General features: G+C 39.3%; 1 protein-coding gene across 1 annotated transcript in view; it reads left to right on the top strand.

Moving 5' to 3' along the window:
• Nucleotides 1-26619, top strand: part of CHCHD3 (coiled-coil-helix-coiled-coil-helix domain containing 3) — a 289976-nt gene that overhangs the window by 10758 nt on the left and 252599 nt on the right. The gene's annotated exons all lie outside the window — the stretch shown is intronic.

Genomic DNA, 26619 nt, shown 5'->3' with positions numbered 1-26619 from the left:
TTTCCCTCTCTTACCCTGTCCATTTATTCATCCAGCTAATATTTATTGAACACCTGCTATGTGTCTGGCACTGTTCTTATTGCTGCTAAATTTGATGGATGGACATGCTGTTTTTTAGTGAAATGGCAATGAGAAAATAGTTGAGATGATTAATCTTGGACTAAATGAGAATTTTCATTATTTATTAGAAAGGGGTATTGTGTGGTAAATCTGGCTACAGACTGAAATACCTTGAGAAAGATGAGATGTTGCCCAAATGCCATTCACTTGGGGGCATTTGTGACCCTCTTACTAATCATTAAGTCAGTAACCATGAGTTGAACTTCTGATGTGTTTAGAGCAGAAGGTGCCAAGATGAATAAGAAATAGTTCTTGTCCTTTGCAAACTTCTTGTTTAGCATTAAGAAGTGTTCATCGTTCATTAAGGTTAGATAGAAAGTGACCACCCCCTCTGCTGGAAACCCTTTTTTTGGCTTCTGGGCCACACTCTTGGTTTTCCTTCTACCTTACTTGCATCCTCAGTCAGTCTTCTTTGCTGATTTCCACTAATGTCATCAAATTGTATGCCTTTTGAATCATTGTGTAGATGCCCGTGACTCCCAAAATTGTATCTCCAGCCCTGACCTCTCCTTGAAACTTGACTCCGACAATTGTCTACTTCACATCTTCCACTTAAAATTCTTCAACATAGTAGATCCAAGACAAAGCTTTTTATTCTTCTTCAGAGTTGCTTCTCTTTATCTTTCCCAGTAAATGGCACTGGGATTCATCCTTGTTTCCTCTTTTTTCTTAATTTTTTAAAAAATTATTTTATTTTATTATAATCGGGATTACAGATCTTTTAAAAATTTTATTTATTTATTTATTTATTTATTTATTTATTTTTTTTCCTTGCGTTATGCGGGCCTCTCACTGTTGTGGCCTCTCCCATTTGCGGAGCACAGGCTCCGGATGCGCAGGCTCAGCGGCCATGGCTCACGGGCCCAGCCGCTCCGCGGCATGTGGGATCTTCCCGAAACGGGGCACGAACCCGCGTCTCCTGCATCGGCAGGCGGACTCTCAAGCACTGCGCCACCAGGGAAGCCCTTTATTTATTTTTTATTTTTGGCTGTGTTGGGTCTTCGTTGCTGCGTGTGGGCTTTCTCTAGTTGCGGCGAGCGGGGGCTACTCTTCATTGTGGTGCATGGGCTTCTCATTGTGGTGGCTTCTCTTGTCGCGGAGCGGGGCTCTAGGCGTGTGCTTCAGTAGTTGTGGCATGTCGGCTCAGTAGTTGTGGCTCACGGGCTCTAGAGCACAGGCTCAGTAGTTGTGGCACGTGGGCTTAGTTGCTCGCGGCACGTGAGATCTTCCCAGGCCAGGGCTCGAACCTGTGTCCCCTGCATTGGCAGGTGGATTCTTAACCACTGCACCACCAGGGAAGTCCCTTTCTTAATTCTTATATTAGACCATTAGCTAATCTTGTCAGCTCCATCTCCAAAATATGTTTGGATATGTTCTTTGCTTGTCTGTCTTTACTGCTGCAGCTCCAATCGAGGTAACCACCATCTCTTACCTTGTCTTTTGCTGAAGCCTCTTAACTGGCTCCCTACTTCCACTCTTGTCCTCCCTCTATGCTCTGCCAAGCACACAAGGCCTCAGCAATCTTTAAAAAAATACATCAGCTCATATCATATCCTAGTGGTAGATCTCCATGGTACTTAGAGTATAATTTGAATTGCTTTTCTTGGCTTCTGAGGTACACCATGACTTGTCCCTTTCTGCTTTTCCAACATTATCTTTTGACATATGGATATTTTAAAAATTGGAATTTGATCTAAAATATGCTTTGTTCTAGGTAGATTTCTTTTTTCCTTTTTTTAAAAAAAATTATTTATTTTATTCTTGCTGCATCGGGTCTTAGTTGCAGCATGCGGGCTCTTCATTGAGGCATGCGGGATCCTTCGTTGTGGTGCGCGGGCCTCTCTCTAGTTGTGGCACGCTGGCTTCAGAGTGCGTGGGCTCTGTAGTTTGTGGCATGCAGCCTCTGTAGTTGAGGCATGCAGGCTCAGTAGTTGTGGCATGTGGGCTTAGTTCCCCCGCTACATGTGGGATCTTAATGGGTTTGACCAGGGATTGAACCCACGTCCCCTGCGTTGGAAGGTGGATTCCTTACCACTGGACCACCAGGGAAGTCCCTAGGTAGATTTCTTTTCTACCTACTATGTTAAGGAGATAGGATGGTGATGGTGAACTAATGATGGAATAGTAATAAATAACATTTAAGTAATGTTTATTAAGTGCCAGGTACTCTGTTAAATCCTTTATGTCTAGTTTGTGTAATCTGTATAATTCTGTGAAGAAGATAGTGTATTAAGCCATTTTACATGGAAGAAAATTGAGACTTGAAGTGATTAATTATCTTGCCCAAAGTCACACAGCTGGTGAGCAGTGGAGGTGATACTTGAATTCAAGTCTTTTTGACTCCAGAGCAAATGCAGTAAACCACTCTGTTTTATTATCATTTGAATGACATCTTGCTTCATTTGTAGAAAGGATGTGACAGAAACTAGTTGGAGGGAGAGAGCTGCTTTTTAGTGATGTTCTGCTTGAGTTTAGGAAAGCACCTTTCTGTAAGTGATTGTTGGTTCTTCTAGCTTTCTCCCATATTTGCTCTTATACAACAGTGAGTTGAAGGAGAGGAAGTGTTTTCCTTCTTGGGTTGGTTTCTTAAAAGGATACTTTGAGAGTGGGTGTGGGTGGGGAGGCTTTCTATATGCTCATGGTGTGGCCTGCAGAGTGTGACACTGACGTTGAGATAAGTTCTGCCTATGCTGAGGAATCCATCCCTTCCCATTTCTCGATTTGACACGACTGATGAACTCTTTGGTCCATGACCAGCCTGGGCACTGAAAACTCTCTGAATGCCACCTTGTGTTTTGTTGGTCAGGCTAGAACTACACTCTCTAAATGGTAGCCATTAGTCACATGTGGCTATTAATATTTAAATTAAAATTAATTAAAATGAAATAAAATAAAAATTTTGTCTCTTGTGTCACACTAGTCACCCTTCAGTGCTGTAACCACCTGTGGCTAGTGGCCGCCATATTGGACAGTGCAGTATAGGACATATTCATCATTGCAGAAAGTTCTTTACACACAGCTTTAGTCTAGATTTTATCAGTGCTTGGCCTTGTGAGCTTCATCAGGTGATTTTAATGATGTGGTGACTGAGGTTGTGGAGCTAGACAGCTCTGTGTGTTTGTGAATCTAGTTTCCTGCCTTTTCCACATCCCAGCTCCCCCAGGATTGTGGGTAAATGGATGCCAGGAAATATTTCCCTGAGGACTACTGTCTTCACCTCAGTCTTCAGCACAGCTTCCTAACCTGTGTGTTATGAGTGTATTGGAGGAATTGATTTCTTAGATTCAGGGTAGCTGGTGAACACCTGTGTACCCTCATATGCCATACAAATACTTGCTTTTTCTGTCTGCACTTTGATGTGAAAAAAGCTCAACAAGGCTAATAGCTCAGGCTATTTGAGAATATTTCCATTACCCATTCCAGCCCAACCTAAGAAAAGAACTAATATTTGACATTACTATTTTGAAGTGATCTTGCCTTTAGGTTCAGAATGCAGTTAGACAATGATTGTGCAAATTAACAAAGATTTATTCTTCTTAAAATTTAAAGAATATGTTTCTAAAAGTACACAGCCTCAAAGTTAATGTTCTTTTCTGCGTTTGGGGTTTCAGTTAGTATCCAATAATAGATTTCTTTTTTTTTTGCGGTACGCGGGCCTCTCACTGTTGTGGCCTCTCCCGTTGCGGAGCACTGGCTCCGGACGCTCAGGCTTAGCGGCCATGGCTCACGGGCCCAGCTGCTTCGCGGCACCGGGGCACGAACCCATGTCCCCTGCATCGGCAGGCGGACTCTCAACCACTGCGCCACCAGGGAAGCCCCAATAATAGATTTCTTAAGATTTATAATTTAGATGTGTTATGAAATAATTTTTCAAGTCTACAAAAATAATATGGATATAAATGTCACCAGCCTTTTCTACATTTTTCAGTGTCAGGTAAATGATATATTAAATGTGAGTTGAATTTTTAATATTTGTTAAAATGCTTTCTTCCTTGCAGGACTCTAATTCATACCAGCCCCCTAAGCTATTCATATGTGTGAATACGGGGCAGAGTTGATGGACTGAGAGCGCTAGGATTTCTGTGTTTAAGAACTAAGTTTTGTCATATATATAGTTTCGAGAACATAATTTATGCTGTAAGAAAGTGATTTCCTTTAAAGACTTTACTGAAACTATTTTTTGCCCAACCTTGAACCAGATCAGTGACTCACTGCAGTAAGTATTTGAATGTAAAGCTGTTTAGGCAAAATAATATACTGTGTGACACACAGCATATTGTAATGCCACTTTAATAAATGAATGCGCTCTAAAGTACTTAATTGTATCCTTGCTGCCTCAAATTCTTTGCTGTGTTATGTGCTATCTCAACTACATTGGTTTGCTTTTTTTAAAAATATATTTTTACTTTTACAGGAGATAAATAAACTGACACCAAGCATTGTAAATGGATGACCACACAAAAACAACAATGATTGCAATTACCAAACATGAAACACACTCATACTGTGTCATAATATTGACATTCAGTCCAGTAATCCTCCACTGTAACAGCTCCTTTACTTTGCAGTGAACATTGATTTGTATATTTTTTGCCTCTGAGTCCTTGTGGGATTTTTTTTTTTTTATTCAAACAAAGTCACAAAAATTATAATCATCCTCATCAGTTCACTCAGTCCCATGTAATTAATTTTTTTATCTTGATCTTTTGTTAGCACTTTTATGAATTCATCAGTTTTCCATTAGAGTTCTGAAAATGCTTATTTATTCAGTTCAGCAGTATAATCAGTTACCAGAAACCTGTACTTGTCAGAGTCTTCCATGAATTCCTTGAAGATGAAACCCTTTTATAGGAACGTTTTTGCGAAAGCATCAGAGTGCACCCAGAACTGTCTGTAAATGACGAAAGACTTAAAAATGACCACAGTTAAAGATTTGATGAAAGTTCATAATAATGCAATTGACAAGGAAATTTAGTTATATCTGAGATGTACATTTTAAAGAAATAACTAGAATTATGACTTATAACATTATACCAGAACATACAAGATTTTTAGAAATTTCATGTAATGTCTGAAACATTTATATTAACATATTTCCATACAAATAACCCAAAGAAAGTTTAGTATTAGTTGTTTTTCTTATTTGTTTGTTGTTTTTATACTGCAGGTTCTTATTAGTCATCAGTTTTATACACATCAGTGTATACATGTCCATCCCAGTCACCCAATTCAGCACACCACCACCCCCATCTCCCCACGGCTTTCCCCCCTTGGTGTCCATACATTTGTTCTCTACATCTGTGTTTCAATTTCTGCCCTGCAAACTGGTTCATATGTATCATTTTTGTAGATTCCACATATATGTGCTAATATACGATATTTGTTTTTCTCTTTCTGACTTACTTCACTTTGCATGACAGTCTCTAGATCCATACACGTCTCAACAAATGACCCAACTTCGTTCCTTTTTATGGCTGAGTAATATTCCATTGTATATATGTACCACATCTTCTTTATCCATTCGTCTGTCGATGGGCATTTAGGTTGCTTCCATGTCCTGGCTATTGTAAATAGTGCTGCAGTGAACATTGGCGTGCATGTGTCTTTTTGAATTGTGGTTTTCTCTGGGTATATGCCCAGTAGTGGGATTGCTGGATCATGTGGTAGTTCTATTTTTAGTTTTTTAAGGAACCTCCATCCTGTTCTCCATAGTGGCTGTAACAATTTACATTCCCACCAACAGTGCCAGAGGGTTGCCTTTTCTCCACACCCTCTCCAGCATTTGTTGTTTGTAGATTTTCTGATGATGCCCATTCTGACTGGTGTGAGGTGATACCTCATTGTAGTTTTGGTTTGCATTTCTCTAATAATTAGTGATGTTGAACAGCTTTTCATGTGCTTCTTGGCCATCTGTATGTCTTCTTTGGAGAAACGTCTATTTAGGTCTTCTGCCCATTTTTCGATTAGGTTGTTTGTTTTTTTAATATTGAGCTGCATGAGCTGTTTACATATTTTGGAGTTTAATCCTTTTTCCATTGATTCATTTGCAAATATTTTCTCACATTCTGCGGGTTGTCTTTTCGTCTTGTTCATGGTTTCCTTTGCTGTGCAAAAGCTTTGAAGTTGCATTAGGTCCCATTTGTTTATTTTTGTTTTTATTTCCATTACTCTTGGAGTTGGATCAAAAAAGATCTTGCTGTGGTTTATGTCAAAGATTGTTCTTCCTATGTTTTCCTCTAAGAGTTTTATAGTGTGCGGTCTTCCGTTTAGGTCTCTAATCCATTTTGAGTTTATTTTTGTGTATGGTGTTAAGGAGTGTTCTAATTTCATTCTTTTACATGTAGCTGTCCAGTTTTCCCAGCACCACTTATTGAAGAGACTGTCTTTTCTCCATTGTGTATCCTTGCCTCCTTTGTCATAGATTAGTCGACCATAGGTGTGTGGGTTTATCTCTGAGCTTTCTGTCTTGTTCCATTGATCTATGATTCTGTTTTAGTGCCAGTACCATATTGTGTTGATTATTGTAGCTTTGTAGTATAGTCTGAAGTCAGGGAGTCTCATTCCTGCAGCTCTGTCTTTTTCCCTCAAGATTGCTTTGGCTATTTGGCATCTTTTGTGTCTCCATACAGATTTTAAGATTTTTTTGTTCTAGTTCCATAAAAAATGCCATTGGTAATTTGATAGGGATTGCATTGAATCTGTAGATTGCTTTGGGTAGTATAGTCATTTTCACAATATTGATTCTGCCAATCCAAGAATATGGTATACCTCTCCATCTCTTAGTATCATCTTTAATTTCTTTCATCATGTCTTACAGTTTTCTGCATACAGGTCTTTTGTCTCCCTAGGTAGGTTTATTCCTAGATATTTTATTCTCTTTGTTACAGTGGTAATTGGGGGTGTTTCCTTAATTTCTCTTTCAGATTTTTCATCATTAGTATATAGGAATGCAAGAGATTTCTGTGCATTAATTTTGTATCCTGCAACTTTACCACATTCATTGATTAGCTCTAGTAGTTTTCTGGTGGCATCTTTAGGATTCTCTATGTATAGTATCATGTCATCTGCAAACAGTGACAGCTTTACTTCTTCTTTTCCAATTTGTATTCCCTTTATTTCTTTTTCTTCTCTGATTGCCATGACTAGGACTTCCAAAACTATGTTGAATACTAGTCGCGAGAGTGGACATTCTTGTCTTGTTCCTGATCTTAGAGGAAATGCTTTCAGTTTTTCACCATTGAGAATGATGTTTGCTGTGGATTTGTCGTATATGGCCTTTATTATGTTGAGGTAGGTTCCCTCTATGCCCACTTTCTGGAGAGTTTTTATCATAAATGGTTGTTGAATTTTGTCAAAAGCTTTTTCTGCATCTATTGAGATGATCATATCATTTTTATTCTTCAATTTGTTAATATGGTATATCACATTGATTCGCATATATTGAAGAATTCTTGCATCCCTGGGGTAAATCTCACTTGATCATGTAGTATGATCCTTTTAATGTGTTTTTGGACTGTGTTTGCTAGTATTTTGTTGAGGATTTTTTTTTTGCGGTATGCGGGCCTCTCACTGTCGTGGCCTCTCCCGTGAGCACAGGCACTGTGTTTGCTAGTATTTTGTTGAGGATTTTTTTTTTGCGGTATGCGGGCCTCTCACTGTCGTGGCCTCTCCCGTTGTGGAGCACAGGCTCCGGACGTGCAGGCTCAGCGGCCATGGCTCACGGGCCCGGCTGCCGTGGCATGTGGGATCCTCCTGGACCGGGGCACGAACCTGTGACCCCTGCATCGGGAGGCGGACTCTCAACCACTGCGCCACCAGGGAAGCCTCGTTGAGGATTTTTGCATCTATATTCATCAGTGATATTGGTCTGTAATTTTCTTTTTTTCTAGTATCTTTGTCTGGGTTTGGTATCAGGGTGATGGTGGCCTCGTAGAACAAGTGTGGGAGTGTTCCTCCCTCTGCTATATCTTGGAAGAGTTTGAGAAGGATAGGTGTTAGCTCTTTTCTAAATGTTTGATAGAATTCGCCTGTGAAGCCATCTGGTCCTGGGCTTTTGTTTGTTGGAAGATTTTTGATCACAGTTTCAATTTCATACTTGTGATTGGTCTGTTCATATTTTCTATTTCTTCCTGGTTCCATCTTGGAAGGGTATAGCTTTCTAAGAATTTGTCCATTTCTTCCATGTTGTCCATTTTATTGGCATAGAGTTGCTTGTAGTAGTCTCTTAGGATGCTTTGTATCTCTGTGGTGTCTGTTGTAACTTCTCCTTTTTCATTTCTAATTTTATTGATTTGAGTCTTCTCCCTGTTTTTCTTGATGAGTCTGGCTAAAGGTTTATCAATTTTGATTATCTTCTCAAAGAACCAGCTTTTAGTTTTATTGATCTTTGCTATTGCTTTCCTTGTTTCTGTTTCATTTATTTCTGCTCTGATCTTTATGATTTCTTTCCTTCTGCTAACTTTGGGTTTTGTTTGTTCTTTCTGTAGTTCCTTTAGGTGTAAGGTTAGATTGTTTATTTGAGATTTTTCTTGTTTCTTGAGGTAGGCTTGTATAGCTGTAAACTTTCCTCTTAGAACTGCTTTTGCTGCATCTCATAGGTTTTGGATCGTCGTATTTTCATTGTCATTTGTCTCTAAGTATTTTTTTTTTTTTTTTTTGCGGTACGTGGGCCTCTCACTGTTGTGGCCTCTCCTGTTGCGGAGCACTGGCTCCAGACACGCAGCCTCAGCAGCCATGGCTCATGGGCCCAGCTGCTCTGCAGCATGTGCGATCCTCCTGGACCGGAGCACGAACCCGCATCCCCTGCATCGTCAGGCAGACCCTCAACCACTGCACCACCAGAGAAGCCCTCTAAGTATTTTTGATTTCCTCTTTGATTTCTTCAGTGATCTCTTGGGTATTTAGTAACGTATTGTTTAGCCTCTGTGTGTTTGTGTTTTTTTCGTATTTTTCCCTGTAATTCATTTCTAATCTCATAGCATTGAGGTCAGAAAAGATGCTTGATACGATTTCAGTTTTCTTAAATTTACTGAGGCTTGATTTGTGACCCAAGATGTGATCTATCCTGGTGAATGTTCCATGCACACTTGAGAAGAAAGTGTAATCTGCTGTTTTTGGATGGAATGTCCTATAAATATCAATTAAATCTATGTGGTCTGTTGTGTCACTTAAAACTTCTGTTTCCTTATTTATTTTCATTTTGGATGATCTGTCCATTGGTGTAAGTGAGGTCTTAAAGTCCCCCACTACTATTGTGTTACTGTCGATTTCCTCTTTTATAGCTGTTAGCAGTTGCCTTATGTATTGAGGTGCTCCTGTGTTGGGTGCATATATATTTATAATTGTTATATTTTCTTCTTGGATTGATCCCTTGATCATTATGTAGTGTCGTTCCTTTTCTCTTGTAACATTCTTTATTTTAAAGTCTATTTTATATGAGTATAAAATATAATACTGATATGAGTATTGCTACTCCAGCTTTCTTTTGATTTCCATTTGCATGGAATATCTTTTTCCATCCCCTCACTTTCAGTCTGTATGTGTCTGTCCCTAGGTCTGGAGTGGGTTTCTTTTAGAAAGCATAAATATGGGTCCTGTTTTTGTATCCATTCAGCAAGCCTGTGTCTTTTGGTTGGAGCATTTAATCCATTCACGTTCAAGGTAACTATTGATATGTATGTTCCTATGGCCATTTTCTTAATTGTTTTGGGTTTGTTTTTGTAGGTCCTTTTCTTCTCTTGTGTTTCCCACTTAGAGAAGTTCCTTTAGCATTTGTTGTAGAGCTGGTTTGGTGGTGCTGAATTCTCTTACCTTTTGCGTGTCTGTAAAGCTTTTGATTTCTGCGTTGAATCTGAATGAGATCCTTGCTGGGTAGAGTTATCTTAGTTGTAGGTTCTTCCTTTTCATCACTTGAAATATATCATGCCACTCCCTTCTGTCTTGTAGAGTTTCTGCTGAGAAATCAGCCGTTAACCTTATGGGAGTTCCCTTGTATGTTATTTGTCATTTTTCCCTTGCTGCTTTCAATAATTTTTCTTTGTCTTTAATTTTTGCCAGTTTGATTCCTATGTGTCTTGGTGTGTTTCTCCTTGGGTTTATCCTGAATGGGACTCTGCGCTTCCTGGACTTGGGTGGCTATTTCCTTTCCCATGTTAGGGAAGGTTTTGACTATAATCTCTTTAAATATTTTCTCTGGTCCTTTCTCTCTCTCTTCTCCTTCTGGGACTGCTATAATGCGAATTTTGTTGTGTTTAATGTTGTTCCAGAGGTCTCTTAGGCTGTCTTCATTTGTTTTCATTCTTTTTTCTTTATTCTGTTCAGCAGCAGTGAATTCCACCATTCTGTCTTTCAGGTCACTTATCCTTTCTCTGCCTCAGTTATTCTGCTGTTGATTCCTTCAAGTGTATTTTTCATTTTAGTTATTGTATTGTTTATCTCTGTTTGTTTGTTCTATAATTCTTCTCGGTCTTTGTTAAACATTTCTTGCATATTATCGATCTTTGCCTCCATTCTTTTTCCGAGGTCCTGGATCATCTTCACTATCATTATTCTGAATTGTTTTTATGGAAGGTTGCCTCTCTCCACTTAATTTAGTTGTTTTTCTTGGGTTTTATCTTGTCCATTCATCTGGTACATAGCGCTCTGCCTTTTCATCTTGTGTATTTTTGTGAGAATGTGGTTTTTGTTCCACAGGCTGCAGGATTGTAGTTCTTCTTGCTTCTGCTGTCTGCCCTCTGGTGGATGAGGCTATCTAAGAGGCTTGTGCAAGTTTCCTGATGGGAGGGACAGGTGGTGGGTAGCGCTGACTGTTGCTGTCTGTATTATTTCTTAATATAAGCATTTACTGTGCATTCAGCCCTCTAGTACTGCTGAGGATATACATTGATGATCAAGACAGGCACAATTTCTCCTGGAGCTTATGATTGAGCTGGGGAGAAAAACACCAAAAAAATGATAATTAATGTTTTAAATGATGGCTGCTGTCTTCATTAAGGTCTTTTAGCTCATCCTCATGGAGTTGGTTGGGTCTGCTGATCTTGGAGGGTGTCCTGGAGAGGTGGGGGCAGGGGGTGACTGGGGTTCATGCTGGGGACACAGGCACTGGTGGTAGCAATTCTTTGGAGCTCCTACTGTATGGATGCTGATGTAGCTGGTTTGCTTTTATATCAGGGAATTTTTTTTTTTTTTAGGCTGACATAAAGGGATACCTTGTGCAGTTATAAACTTACCTTTTCATTAACATCTTGCATTTTTTGATTTTAAAAATCAGTGTTGGATATTGATTTTTTTTCCTTTCCACCTTGATCCTTTAGTTTTTCTGGCTTATAGTGAGGTCAGACCTCTCATGTTTGATCCTGCTTATTGCTGAAGAAACTGTCCCCAAGTCAATATGAAAAATCAGGCAGGAATGTTATTAGCAGGCTATTTGTTGGTTATGTAAACCGCTAGCAACCAGATGAAAATGATGAATCTGGGTAAAAGGACTAATGAACTCACTTTTATTATTATCCTCAATGTGCAAGTTTCTCTGTAAATTTCTTGTCATTGGGAAAAATAAGAAAGGTTTGCTGATGTTTTTTTTAAGTATATCACTGAGATCACCAAGTATTTGGCAGCCTTAACAAATTGCAGGAAACCAATTTAAGCAGGAAATAGCATAGCCGAAACTATACAGCCAGTTTAGGGAATCAGATTTGTCTATATGTTCTATGTATTTTTCTCCCAGAATCTGGCCTTCCTATTTATATTTAAATAGCTCTTTAAGGCTTATTTAGACCTAACATTGTAGGGAGAGTTCACAGTAACAAGCTGTGCTTGTTTCTTTGACTTGAGTTACAAGAACTGAAGGGAGTTGCAGTATCTCGGTTTCCAACTTTTAATATGTGACAGTTTGTTGATGCCAGTGTCTCAACACTGACCTTTTTTTTGCATGTGCAGTAACACTTCCTGAAAGGAAGAAATGTATATACTATTGATTTAAAGGTATGATTTAGATCAAATTCTCTTGTCAGTATATTCTGTTCTTAAAAAGAAATACATAAACAATCTACATTTAATGGATGATTGAACTCTTTATCAGTCAGCAAATATTAGCATGGAAGTGATCTTTGACTTCAAGGAACTATTAGTTTGGTCAAATCATGTTTAACATTATAGTGTAGTGAATAAGTACTAATATAGTACTCTTCACCTGCTCAGTTAGGATTTTGGAGTAGGTGAATGAATATGTAAGTGAGATAGAATATACAAGAGGTCTCGAAAGTGCTTTAGGACTTCAGAGAAAGAAGTTCAAGAACTTGGGCAGGCAGGCAGGCCATCAGGGGAGGTGGACTTGAGCCAGACCTTGAACATAAGAGGGGTGGGGGCATTGGTGTTGAAGGTTTTCCTGGCAGAGTCACTGCACAGACCAGATAAAGGGTTCTAGTGGGGGTCTCATGGGTGGGGAGGTTGGGGAAGTTAAGGGGTTTAATTTTTTTTTTTTTTTTTTTTTTTTTTTTTTGTGGGGGGGCCTCTCCCTGTTGCAGCCACGCGGGCCTCTCACTGTTGTGGCCTCTCTGGTTGCGGAGCACAGGCTCCGGACGCGCAGGCTCAGTGGCCATGGCTCATGGGCCCAGCCGCTCTGCAGCATGTGGGATCTTCCCGGACCGGGTCACGAGCCCGTGTCCCCTGCATCGGCAGGTGGACTGTCAATCACTGCGCCACCAGGGAAGCCCAAGGAGTTTAATCTTAGCCTTTGGGCCTAGTGGCTACTGAGCAGTTTCATTTAAATTTAGGGTGCAAGTTCAGAAAGTTGCATTAGTTGATACTTTTCAGATATACTCAGTTATTAATAACATTTTTATTGCTAAAAATGCAGTGTTGATTTCCTCATTGATACTTTTATATTTAACAAACAAATCTAAATGGTAAGAATGTATTTTCCACCATAGCACTAAATGAAGCCATTTTCATTTTCTTGAAAAAATAAGCAGCCTCATAAGCATTTTTATTTGTCCTTAACTGGCCCTATAGCCAAAAAAAAAGTTATCTTTAGCTACTTGAGGCTGTGGAGGGTAAAACAGAAGCTTTGTGAGCAGGGGAGGTGAAATGGTACAAGTGGATAATGTACAGCTTTAGTTGGAAATCCGGACAGGGTAGACAAGTGAGACATGGTTGAGGTAGAAGTGGCAGAGGCAGAGGAGGATTTGGGTAGAGTTGGTGACTGAGGCCACATGGCTGATTAGTGGCAGACTCACACTTCTGTCCTTTTTCCCTTAGTCTAGGGTGCTTTCCCCTGTGCCACTTGATTCATCACTCTTTGTGTTGTATTTAAGAAACCAGCACAAATTTAAACTCTATTTTGAAATTGAGAAGAGAGCATAGAAAACTTAAAATGGAACAGATCATTGACAGTATAGTGTATATTCCATGGTATTTTGGGATGGTTGAAAGGGGAGTCACACAGAAAAGCTAAAGCTGCAGCAGAAGAGGAAAGGAATTACGGGGAGAGAAGCTGAGTAGGTCCTGAAATATCAGTGAGTCACATCTTCCAGAATTTTCTGTGACTTGGAAATTCTGCCCTTTGATTTCTTAGTTAACTGATTGACCACTGGTGCCTCAGCTGCCTTTTATTAAATCTTCAGAGGCCCCTACCCTGTGACTACTGTAGCGTAATTTAGTTTTCGTTAGTGCTTCCAAGTGGTATGAAATCAAGTGGGCCAGAAATTCCCTACCTGTTCCCAAGTGACTAGAAATAAGCAGCTCATTTTTTATGTGTGTTGCATACTGTAGATTAGAAATGTAGTTATGCCATGAAGTCACAGTACTCAGGAGCTGGAAGGAAGTAACTTCAGTGACCAGGGGAAAAAGAAGCTGTTTTAAAGAAGCTCCCCCTTTTTTTGCTGCAGTGGGTTTTGGACACAAAAGGGATAGTGGATTGTATTTTCTGAAAGAACAAGTGTTGTTATTGGGTGTAACAATCAAGTAAATCATGGATCTCACTCATAATATGTCATAAACCACAAAGAGAAAATGACTATAAAGTATGTTTTATAATCATGCTTCAAGGTTTATAAAACAAAATATCAGACATTGGTTATATAAGCAGGTCTAGTGGATTATAAAGTATAGGGCATACAATATGTAAAAACACTATTGTTGATTTAAATTTAATATGCCAGTTGTAAAATAAACACTCGATTAACAATATTTTTGCCTTTCTTGGAATTTGATAGACTTTGAGGGTATGATCTGGATGGCCCAGATCTCTTCAAATAAATTGCCCAAGAGAATTTGAAATATTTTCATACTTGAAGCAGAGGTATTCAAAGTTAGTCCACTGACCCTTCCACCTGTCAACCAAATAGTAGGTTATTGTTGTTGATGATGTTTTTCCTTGTAAAAAACATTTAAAAAAGTAAAGTCTGACCCAGCATTTCATTTCTTCCATTTACCCTTTCCTGTCTCCCTGCTTTATTAAGAATTACTTGTCCAGTGCTCTGTATTAGGCCAAGTCAGTGCTACCAGGTAACAATAAGTGCTTTTAAGTCCTCTTTTTAAACCTGTTCTGCCCCCAGGGCTACTTGACACTTGGTTGACAGCTGTCACTGTACTTGAGTGTTTCTTGAAAAGTGTTGGGAACCCACGTGGATCATTATGGTAAGGCTCTTCAAAATTTTTCCTGGAATTGCTATGGCATGCTGAAGACAGTATTCTTGTTGTGCCTGCCCTGGTTTCCCAGAGTGGTTAATTGAAATATGGGTTTTAATTAGCCAGCATCAAATGATTGGAGTTTGAAATTACAGGGTAGTAACAATAGCTGTTTCTTTACTTAAAAGCCTGATGGGGTTAGAACATCTCGCAGATTGTATGGTGGGGAGCTAGATGGCTGCTGAAAGCCCCTGTGTATTGACATTGTTGGCGGGACTTACTTTTATTTTTTTTGCTGGTTCACCCTGTTGTTGCTGTTATCCTTCAGGGAACAACCACAGGCCTTGCTCTGCATTTGATGAGTAGCAGTCGAACCTTCCTCTGCATTTTCCTTTTCCTGGTTTCAGGTATTACAGTTTCTTCCACCCCTGGTGTCATTGCCCTAGTCTGGCCACCATCCTCCCTCTCCTGCCTTGTTCTAACCATCTCTTGCTTGGGGTCCCGGCCTTCAGTCTCACATTCCCCAGTCTGTTCCCACTGCAGCCCTAGTAGTCTTTCCAAAGTGTAAAACCAATCATGTCATTCCTCTTGAGAGGCTCCCACTTCCTCTTAGGTGAGGTCTAAGTTTCTTTTACGTAGCCAGCAAGGTCCTGCAGAACCCATCTCTGCTGTAGTGTCCTGCATCATCTCCCAGACGCCCATGTGTCATGTTGAACTTTCTGTCTAGCAGTTATTGAGTCCTTGAGCTTATCTTTTGGTGTTTTTCTGTGTTGTCTCTTCTGTCTCACCACTGTTCCTCCAACTGTTTACCCCACCCCAGCCCACCTCACCTCCCCCCTGTCTTTTATCTGGCTAACTCTTCCTCATTGTTCACATCCCTGCCTAGAAATCACTTACTTAGAAGTTTTTTCTGACTCCAGGTCTCGGTTAGATGCACCTCCTGAGGGGTTGCACAGCACCCTGTATGTACCTTTCCTTTCATAGCACTTATCACATGGTGCTGTGATTGTGATTTACTGACTCCTCTCCCTTAGATCCCACAGCTTTCATTTACACGTTTGTCCTCTCAGGACCTCCTTTTATGATACTTTTTTCTGCATTTCGCCTTGCCTTGGTGTTGACCTCTCCTTGCTAAGGTGAAAAGCAGTTATATGCCAGTCTTTGCTATAGGTAAACATTGACTTGTTGAGGTCAGATGTTTAGGCAGTGTGGAATAAAAGAAAGTCTCCCCTTCACCATCTCTTCTTCTATTTGGCTGCATCTCAGCTATCATCTAGCAAAACTGAAAGGATGATCTCTGCTCTCCTTCACTTCCTCAAGGCACCCGGACCAGCTCTTTGAAGCCTGCGGGTTTGGTGTCTGGAAACGCAGGAATGTTGAGGATTGCTTTGGCTTCTGGTTGAGGATTGGAAGGGAAACCCACCGCCTGCATCCCCTTAGGCCAGGAGGAGAGGCCTGGAAGACCAGGGAGCTGGCTCAAATGCATAAATAGCTAAGCACTAACAGTGATAAAAGAAGAAGTAAGGATTTGGCTCAGCTCATGTGGGCATTTACCCAATACATCCCATTTTCTCCTTATCACCATGTGCCACAGTGATAATAATTCATGTAACTATATTAGATTTGCTTTCCATCTTATTTGGTGGTTACACTAAATCCTTCAGATGCAGTTAGTCTTGCTGTTGACATAATGGTCATCTCATGACTTCAAAAAATAAGATAAAATATTGATTACTCGCTGTCATTTTTTGTGTGTGTGTGTGTGGTACGCGGGCCTCTCACTGCCGTGGCCTCTCCCGTTGCGGAGCACAGGCTCCGGACGCGCAGGCTCAGCGGCCATGGCTCACGGGCCCAGCCGCTCCGCGGCATGTGGGATCTTCCCAGACCGGGCACGAACCCATGTCCTCTGCATCGGCAGGCGGACTCTCAACCACTGCGCCACCAGGGAAGCCCACTCGCTGTCATTTTTGAAGATGAACCTGAGGAATGATATGAGGATCAGTTGCTATAATCAGGATAGATTTGTTTTAAATAAAAAATATTAAAGCAGTATTTGAGATTGACAGTTCACCCAAAACACTTCTATTGTTTCACTAATGCAACCAGCTAGGTTATGGATTCTGAATATTGTCCTTATAATTATTTGAAGAAATTAATTTAACAAAATGTAATTATTTTAACAAAATACCTCCAACAGCCCTCAATTCATTTTCCTTCTTGAAACTTGTGCTTTTAGCAAGAAAGAGATTGTGTACAATATGCATTCTTGCAGACATTGAAGGCCAGTCAACTCTTTCTTCTTCTCTGGTATGGCCGAGCAGCTTCTGTTTAATTTTGTGGGTTAATATAGATACCTACTGGGCCTAATGTGTTTCTTTAACTTTTCTAAATAACATGCTGACTTCTCTGGGAATTTCATGAGATCGAGCCCATAAACTACTTTTGTGACACCTTTATACAACTTTTCTAAAAACGTTGCTTTAGTATTCTTTCTCAGAAGCATTTTTAGATTTGATTATTATAAGTTTATGGGAGGTTATAATCCTCTTCTCATGATTATTCTTTGACCTTGGCATATTTTTTAGTTTTTTAATAAAAATCTTTAAGAAAAACATAGGCTGTATAATTAAAAAATAATTTTTTATCAAGCCTGATAAACATACAAATGATAAATTGCTTCCTCTGATTCTTTATTTCTTGTGCTGTTAAACATTATACCTCTACTGATTAAACCATTGTCTCATAACCCAGGTTCATCTTTTTGCAAATTGATATTTGCAAAAATGGCAAAGTGAAACTTTAAAAAACAATAATTTTTAACATTGCTTTTTTTTTTCTTATTGTTGCTTATAGGACTTTGACCTGAAACTTTTAAAGGCCATGTTATATATTTTGATTGAGAACTACCTTCTCTTCATCCAAGTGAAATTCGTTTAGTTGAACAGTACTGAGGCTTCTGTAGTACTCAAGCTTGCAATGTTATTTCTGCTGTGCCTCAGGAGGCATGATTTGTACTGGACTAGCCAGACCCAGGGTGGAAGATGCAAAGGCGGACCGAAACATCACCTTTCCTTTGCTGGCAGTGATGTAATGTGATTGTGTGCTTTCAGTAACAGAGTTCCAAAGGAAATGAACCCCAGTTTCTTCAAATAGGAAATGGAAGGGCTGTAGCTCAATTACCTGTGAGTAGAAGTGTGCACACACACACACACATACACACACACACACACACACAGAGTGTATGTTTAGTGTTCAAAGAGCTTTTGCCACTTAATAGTTGTGTCATCTTGTATAAGTTATTTCAGATTCCTCCAGGATAAGATGGAGAGACTAATTTCATATGGTTGTCATAGAGAGTAAATGAGATAATGTACCAGTGCTGAAATATAGCAGGTAATCAATAAATGTCCCTTTCTTTTTTTCCTTGTTTAACATAGTGTCCAGGGCTCTTACTTTATTGCCCCCTTTCACACACTTCGGGTTGACTCTGCCAACCTTTTTGTCCACCGTCTTTGCCTTTTCACTTGGTGTTCTGTGTCCTTGTTCCAACAAACATTTATTTAGTACTGGCTGTGTGCCTGACACTATACTAAGTGCTGAGATTTCATAGCTGAACAGAGCAGAACAATGCAGATTAGCTGGAATAGAGATACATGTATCATAAAGAATTGAATAAGGACTAACTCTAACTGGGGAGGTCAGGGTAGACTTCATGAAAGAGGTGGTAATATTTCAGCTGAATATTGAAGGATGAATAGGAGTTCACCAATCAGACATGATGGGGTTGATGGTGGGGGATGATGGAAAGGAGGAAGGGCATTTCTTGGGAGAAGAAATGGTGGGTGGAGCAGTTAGGATCATAAAGGGCTTAGTGATTCCTGGGACTTATCACTAGTTATAGTTATTTGGAATGTAGGTACTGTGTGGGAGATCAGAGTACAGGAGTAAATATGGATGGAACAGAGCTAAGGAGTGTGGGTTTGCTTCTGTGGGAAGTGCCTCTGTCCCTGTGTTGTTATACTTGATTTTAACTATTTGTATATGTGTGTGTGTGATCAACTCAAAGGTTGTCTTATCAGAACTTTTCTTGATCCTATTTACCTTGCTTTCATCTGAACTCACATGGTATTTTGTCTATATTTTTCTCTTGGCAGTCACTGTTTTCTACATTAAAAAAAAAAAGTTTTTTATAGCTCTGTTAGCATCTTTATCCTGCTGTAAGCTCCTTGAGGGCAGAATTCATACTGGAAAGCCTTCAGGTCCCATTGTGACCCATGTGGCGTTTGTCTCACCTGTGGAAGGTGCTCAAGAAACCCTTGATGATGGAATGAGTGAGTGGAAGGCACCATGAGCATCAGCATCCCAGCTTCAAAATGCTTTCGGACCTCAAAACCATTGTGTTCAATGAAAGAAGCCAGTCACAAAAGACCACGTAGTGTATGATTTCCATTTTTATGAAATGTCCAGTATAAGCAAATCTGTAGAGGCAGGAAGTAGATCAGTGGTTGCCTAGGGCTGAGGGTGTTGGCGGTGCGGGTTGGGGGCTAGGAGTAACGGTTGATGGCTGCACACCTGCAAGTAATGATATATTAAAACGCATTGAACGGTACAATCTATATGGGTGAATTTTAGAGTATATAAATTTTATCTCAGTAAAGCTGTTAAAATGCTCTTGAACTCGTCACATTTTTAAAAAGCATCTCCAAATGTATATTTTCTCTTCCTATGTTTGCAGCATACACTTAGGGATTTACATGATGATATTTATTATTCTCTTTTAAAATTTTGAGTTGGCTCAGTAGAATGTAGGTGAAGTAGAGCTTTGGGAATTTGAACCCCTTTCAGAGATGCTTGGGAGTGTGAGTGGGAACTTCTGATGAGCCTATGCAGAGTGACCTCCTTCTCTGTCAAAGGAGCTCAGCAGTCAGTCATTTTAGTATCAGCAGGGTGGCATTGTTGGATATATTTGAACAGTGTCTTTTTCTTTTATAAGTTTTTGAAAAACTTTGTCTTTAGGGAATTATGCACTGCTTTGTCTTAGTGAAAAGACATGCCGCATTCGCTGAAGTGGAAGGAATGGTGCTATTTTTCTGTCATCTTCAGCATAAGAGAGGCAGATATAGTTGGTTTTTCAGCCTGTTGATCTTGTATTTCTCATTAACAGGTACTTCATTTTAAAAGGCTATTTTATACTAAAGCATTTATGAAGCCATATGTATTAATAAAACATGTGCCCTTAGATAAATTGTGTAATGTGGTTTTCTTTTTTCTCCCACACTCTCGGAACTAGTAGTTTCTGCGTTGATGAAACAGCAGGGAGCACCTATTCTGGTGTGTTCATTCATGCAAAATGTAGCCCTCTTGAAAATGAACAAAGATCGTAACCGAAAGGTATTCATCATGCAGTCTATCCACAAGAAATCTTGAATGAAATCATCATCAAATAACTTAAATAAAAGTTATTTCCTGACACTATATCACCAAATGTAATTTAGGACATTTACCATTATTATGTGTGTATTTTTCTTTTTCATATGATTGCCAACTATCTTTAAAAATGGAATGATTCAGATTACTGTTTTGGGGAGGCTGGTGTGATTTACTTGACCTTGATTTCACTTGAGTAGTGGCAGTGGGTGGTTCTTCACCACGGATCTGATTGTTACCAGGGTTTCTTCAGCGCCTCTCTAAAGCAAAAGCGTTACATTTGATTTCTCTTCACTTAGCCTGCAACTAGCAGAGTGTTACCCAGTGCTTCAGCCTGGGGCTGGATCAGTAGATCTTTCCAGGTATGAATGGGGGGGCTTACTAGATCTGAGAGAGCCAGAGGCCCCAGGATTTGGTGATAGATATTCCTGTTGTTTCAAATAGGCCCCCTGCCCGTCCTGTGCCCCCAGCATCCAAGAGGTTGCTCAGACACGTATTAAATAAATGCCTAGGACTGTGGTTTGGTGGAAGGAGCCATGGATATTGATAGACCTCGAAGTCCTGAGATGTGACTGTTCATTTCTCCTGTTCAGCTCTGTCCCTTACTATGTGTGTTACCTGAAGGCAATGTGTTGAACCTCAGCTTTCCCTAATTTGTGATGCCCAAGAGCGACAGGGGTTACACCTGCCCTTTCTTGGGCAGTTCCTGATTGTTGGACAAAGGAACTCAAAATGCGTTTTCCCAAAGAAAGAATGGGTGCAGCTGAAAATAGTGTTTTTATAATAATTCTTCAGGCTTATAAAAGATTTTTGGGTTAACTTGGAAACCCAAATGCCATTTCACTTTTTAATGATGAATTTACAATGAGCTTTGCCACCACTAAGGTGTTGGCACCTTCCCACAGCTTGCAGTCAGGGTTTCTCTGTGCCTTGTGAATGGGCTTGAAATGCCTCTCTTTGGATTCTGATATTATGTCTATTGTAGTCCTGGTTCAAACGGGCAGCAAACAAGCAAATATTTGTATACACATATACACACAAATGTGTGTGTGTGCAAATAACGTGTTAACCACAGCGACATTAGTATAGACATTTTAACAGTTTAATTAGAAGTCACTGAAGATTCTTTGCAGTAAACATAAACTAATGTCAGAGGCTTTGTTCTGTCTGCTGTTGTGCCCAAGGCTGGTGGGGCTGGACAGTGAAGTGAAGGGGTTGTCACAATTTACTTTTATAATAGTTTGTATAATTCTGGTTGGCTTTTTATCTGTTTTTCCAGGTGTGATAATGGAGGCTTTTTGTTTTTGTTTTTCTCTATTGCAAGGTAATAACTCTTTCATTTCTCCGCATTAAGTTCCAAGTAGGAGGGAGAATTTAGCACAGCTTTATGGCACTAATTTCGTGCTGTGTCAGGGCTGTTTTTGAGGGAGGGTCAGAGCCTGCAAATGTCCGTTGTTGTGGAGTCAGTTAGAGGCAATGTGGGGGCTCACGCTTTGGGACCTGTCAGTCCTGAATCACCATGGGCCAATCACAATGTTTTCCTCATCTATAGAATTGGGTTCTAATTACCTGAGGGGTGTCCTGATGCCTAGAACATTGCTAAATAAGTAGAGTCTATTTAAATTCATGTGTTATTGGATTGCTGATTGGAAATCAGATCTGACTTCTATCGGCAACTAGCCATTTTACCTTGGACAAGTTTATGTCTCTGAGCCTTAGTGTTCTTGTCTGGCAAATGGTGGAATGGACTCTTACCTCCTGGATTCCTTGGATAGATTGTGAGCTTTTTAGATAAGAACCATTTTCATTCATCTTTGTAGAGCAACACTGTTACCTGGGCAAAACATTTTGTGATTAATGATTGAGTTTGCAGCTTTGTATATTCTGCCGACTCAAGTCATAGTTATATAGTATATGTAATTATAATTGTCTATGTCTGTGAACATTCATAAGTGGAAATTATGTCATATTTTGAAGTTTGTCCCCAAGCAATCTGAAATATACTTTTATCTCTAAAAGTTCATTCATATATAAATGTATTTATGTGTATGCTTAGCTCTAAAGTATAAAAAATTTTTTTAAATACTTAAAAAAATTTTATTTATTTATTTGGCTCTGTCGGGTCTTCATTGCATCATGTGGGATCTTTTTTTTTAGTTGCGACGTGGGGCATCTTTAGTTGTGGCGTGCGAACTCTTAGTTGCCTGCAGCATGTGGGATCTAGTTCCCTGACCAGGGATCGAACCCAGGCCCCCTGCACTGGGAGCGTGGAGTCTTAGCCGCTGGACCACCAGGGAAGTCCCTAAAGTATAAAAATTTAAAATTAGCTAAAAATACATTAACATGAACAAGGTGCAAGAGTATGCATTCTTAAAGTTTAAAATAGTTTATGTTTCATTATTTGGATATGATACTCAGAATAACTTGGCCAATAACAAAAAATGCTGTTGGCAGCTTCCAGGTTTTAAAAAAAAATCACTCTAGAGAATTAGGGAAAAATAGTAATTAAAAGGGTACTGTCAAGGTTGATAGGTCTGAATTTAGCATCCCAGCTGTGTTTTGGTTTGTCGGGGTATGTGTGTCATGCTGTCTCCCTCTGTGGTTTGCCAGCCGTGTTAGGATCCTGGCTTGCAAGAACCTTGTCAGTGTCTGGAGCAATTGAAAGCTGGCAGACTCTGGCTTTCTGGTTTGGCTGTGGTCATTTTCTGAAGGAGCTCTTCAAGAATGGAGTGCTGCTCTCTCTGTGCTGGAAATACTGTGTTCTCTTGAATCTGAGATGCCGTTAATTATAAGATACACCATTATTTTATGTTCCACTGAGAAATAACCTTGACAATTAAGCTATGATAAAATGCTTTCCTATCCTTCAGAATGTTCATTTTACATTTATTGGAAGAACATAGATTAAAAAGGAAAACTGAAGTGAAATGACTTAGTTATGATATTCCTGAATTTTATTCACGTTCAGAGTCCAAGTTTTTGAGTGACTTTCTGACTCCAAGTTGTCATGTTGGTGTATTTCCACACAGTCTCTTCCTCTATGCCTTTAAGAGTGCTAGTGATGTAGCATTTCTTACAAGAGCGCTTTACTATCTACTCTGGAGTTTTCTCCCAAGCTGACACTCATTCTGCATGTTTTGATGCTATTGCTTTCTTGATCTTACATAGACAGTGTCATGAACTGTGTTATGACTGCCACTTGGCCCACGGCAGCAGTAAGATGCCATCGATGTCAGAGCTGTTGAAATGTGAATAATTGTGCTTCTTAGAATCAATGGAAAATGACAGCACTGCCTTAGCTATGGAAGGGACTTGGACCAAAGAGTCAGTGTTAACAGTGGAGGGGAGGAAGATGGGGCATTTTTCTTTATTCTGAATGATTAACAGATGAATACACTCATTCTCTAATCATTTTAACTTACAGTTCTCTTTTCTCTTTCATGGAGAATCCTAATGGAGATTAATCTTAACCGTAACCTGAAAAGACAGACCTGTTTTCTCTGTCCTGTTGAAGCATCTTTCAAATATCAAGCTTACTTTGCCCTTCAAACATTCATAGCTGTGTGTAAATAATGAGGGATACAAAGACGAGCAAGGCTTGTTGCTCTCAAGGTATTGATGATTAAATGGGAAATGGGAATAAACTGGCAAGAGTACAGCAGAGTCTTGTGGGTCTTGTTGTGGGTGACAAAGCATTTACTGTGCTTCATGTACTTAAGTATAAGCCTCTTCAGTTTTTTTTTTTTTTCTTAAAACATGGAAGACTATCGTAATACAGCATGTAAATAGATAGAATGGAAAAAATTAAGTGCGATAAAATTGCTGGGCACTATTTTTCCTGAATTTATTAAGTTTAAGTTTGCCTTACATAAATTAAAAAATGATATGTCTAAAGAAATATGGAATGTGTATGATCCTGGATTGTATTTGAATCATATATTTTTTTGTTTTCTTTGAAAGATGTATGGATAATTGGTGAATAGAATAAGACCTATTAAAGAATAAGACCTATAGATTATAGTATTTTATGTATGACTGTTAATTTCTTAATTTTGATCATTGTACTGTAGTTATATAACAGATTGTTCTTGTGTTTTAGAAATCTCCCTGGAATATTTAGGGATAAGAGGTACCCTGTCTGCAACGTACTGTCGCATGTTTCAGAAGAAAATTGTGTGTGTGTGTGTGTGTGTGTCTGTGTGTGTGTGTGTGTGTCTGTGTCTGTGCGGGGGTGGGGGGAGAGAAAATGATCATATATATCTGGTAAAATGTCAGTTGTGAAATATGGGCTAAGGGTATATGTGATTCTTTGTAGTATTCTTGCAATTCTTTTTTAAGTTTGAAATGATTTTTTAAAAAAAATAACGAAATTGAAAAGCTGTTGCTAAAATATCAGGTGTCCAATACTTTAAATCAACATATTTATTTTATGTGTTTATTTAGGGCAGATATATGCATATTTATTAAAAAAACTCCTCTGTCTTGGCAGAAACTTGCAAAATGTCCTTACTCTTGTTTCCTGCTTTCAGACATCTTGAATTGCTCTGTCACTTTGTGAATTTTTATATATATATGTAAATATTTTGAGGCCAGCTTGGAAACATTTAAGCATAAGTTTCTATATTGTTGCTGTTATCTAAGTACTCTGTCAGTATTGTGTCTGAGAGGTTTTAGATGATTTTGGGGGGGACAGTTTTATACACTTATTCTTTTTTTTTTTTTTTGCGGTATGCAGGCCTCTCACTGTTGTGGCCTCTCCCGTTGCGGAGCACAGGCTCCGGATGTGCAGGCTCAGCGGCCGTGGCTCACGGGCCCAGCCGCTGCGCGGCATGTGGGATCTTCCCAGACCAGGGCACGAACCCGTGTCCCCTGCATTGGCAGGTGGACTCTCAACCACTGCGCCACCAGGGAAGCCCTACACTTATTCTTTGATAGTGAATTCCCAGCGATTAACCCTTCCCTTACTTGTCACTAACCACCACCGCCCCCCCCCCCTTACTTGTCACTAACCCCCACCGCCCCCCCCCCCGCCCCCCTGCCAAAATAGGCCAGATTTGTCTTTAAAATCAGTAAAATCCTGCCTCTTCCAAGAAGTCTTCCCTGATAATCCCCATTGAATGCTAATTACTTCTTAATCAGCATGTACTACACTTAGTTATTTTACTGTTTTATATTGTCTCAGTGATGGATTAAAATTATTGTTGCTTTGTGGTCATTTAAATATATATGAACATACTGTTTTGCCTGCCCAGTGTTAGAATACTGGCAGATACAGATTGCTTTCTTTTTTTCCTCTGAATTTATCTCCACAGCTCATGGCTGCTGTTCTGATAAGGTGGTTGTTCACTAATTGATTCTGTCTGAGTGGGTATCTCTTACTGGATCCAAAACTAAAGCTTCACTGTTTGACTTTTGGGATTATCTGTCTGTATCTCTCCTCTCTTCCTTGTAACTTCCAGTCTCTAAGGGTTAAAGATTTTGTTGTTTGCCTGCATTAGTTGAGATAGTATTTTCATAATTTAGCCAATTCATTTGCTATTTTAAATTCTGACATCACAAATAAACTGAATTTTTAAAATTAGATCTGTGGTTGTTAAAATGTGTAAAACATATTTGAACAAAAAAGCATTCCAATATAATTTATAAATGTGTTATACTCTGTGGTAAAGATAAAATGATAAGACTGATTTTTGCTTGAGGATAAACCACATTTGCATCTTAAATATAACTGGTAATATTTCTCTTGTTGATTTAACTAAAGTAAAGTAACTTTTCTTGAGTGACAAAAAAAATAGATGATTATGTGAAATAATGAGCTGTGGCTCTTTGAGTTTGGTTCATATCTTAATTGTCATTTTGATTTTTCTGGATTGTCTTTCAAAAATTACCTGAGGACAAGATGTTTATAAGGTTTGGATTAAAAACTGTAAAATGTCCCCTTTGACCTTTGTTTTTACTCTGAAATTTTTGTTGGTTAAATCCTTTGCAGAAATTGTATTGACCTAGATGTACTAACTCTGGCATCTTTATCATAGTCTGGCATCATGTAAAATTTGATTTATGGTTTTTCACACTTTATCACATCCCAGCTACCCTTAAAAGTATGCACAAATGGAGGAATAGAGGCTCTGAGAGGTTAAATGACTTACTTTAGGCCACAGGTACCAACACCTGGATTTAAGCTTCAGTCTTCACTGCAAATCTATGCACTCTACTGGATTAGAAGCTCTTAACCATTTTTGTGCCATAGTTGCCATTTTGGTGAAGCCTATGGGTTCATTCTCAGAAAAATTTTTTAAATACGTAAAATATATATCATTACAAAGGAAGCCAGTTATACAACAAAAACCCAGATTTGTAACACGGTAATATGTTTACTTATTAGCGCATTAAATAAAAAGATCTGGGGGCTTCCCTGGTGGCACAGTGGTTGAGAGTCCTCCT

Source organism: Lipotes vexillifer, unplaced genomic scaffold, assembly GCF_000442215.2.
Source record: "Lipotes vexillifer unplaced genomic scaffold, Lipotes_vexillifer_v1.1 scaffold687, whole genome shotgun sequence".
NCBI lineage: Eukaryota > Metazoa > Chordata > Mammalia > Artiodactyla > Lipotidae > Lipotes > Lipotes vexillifer.
The sequence above is the reverse complement of the archived record's forward strand: the minus strand, read 5'-3'. Positions and strand labels throughout refer to the sequence as shown.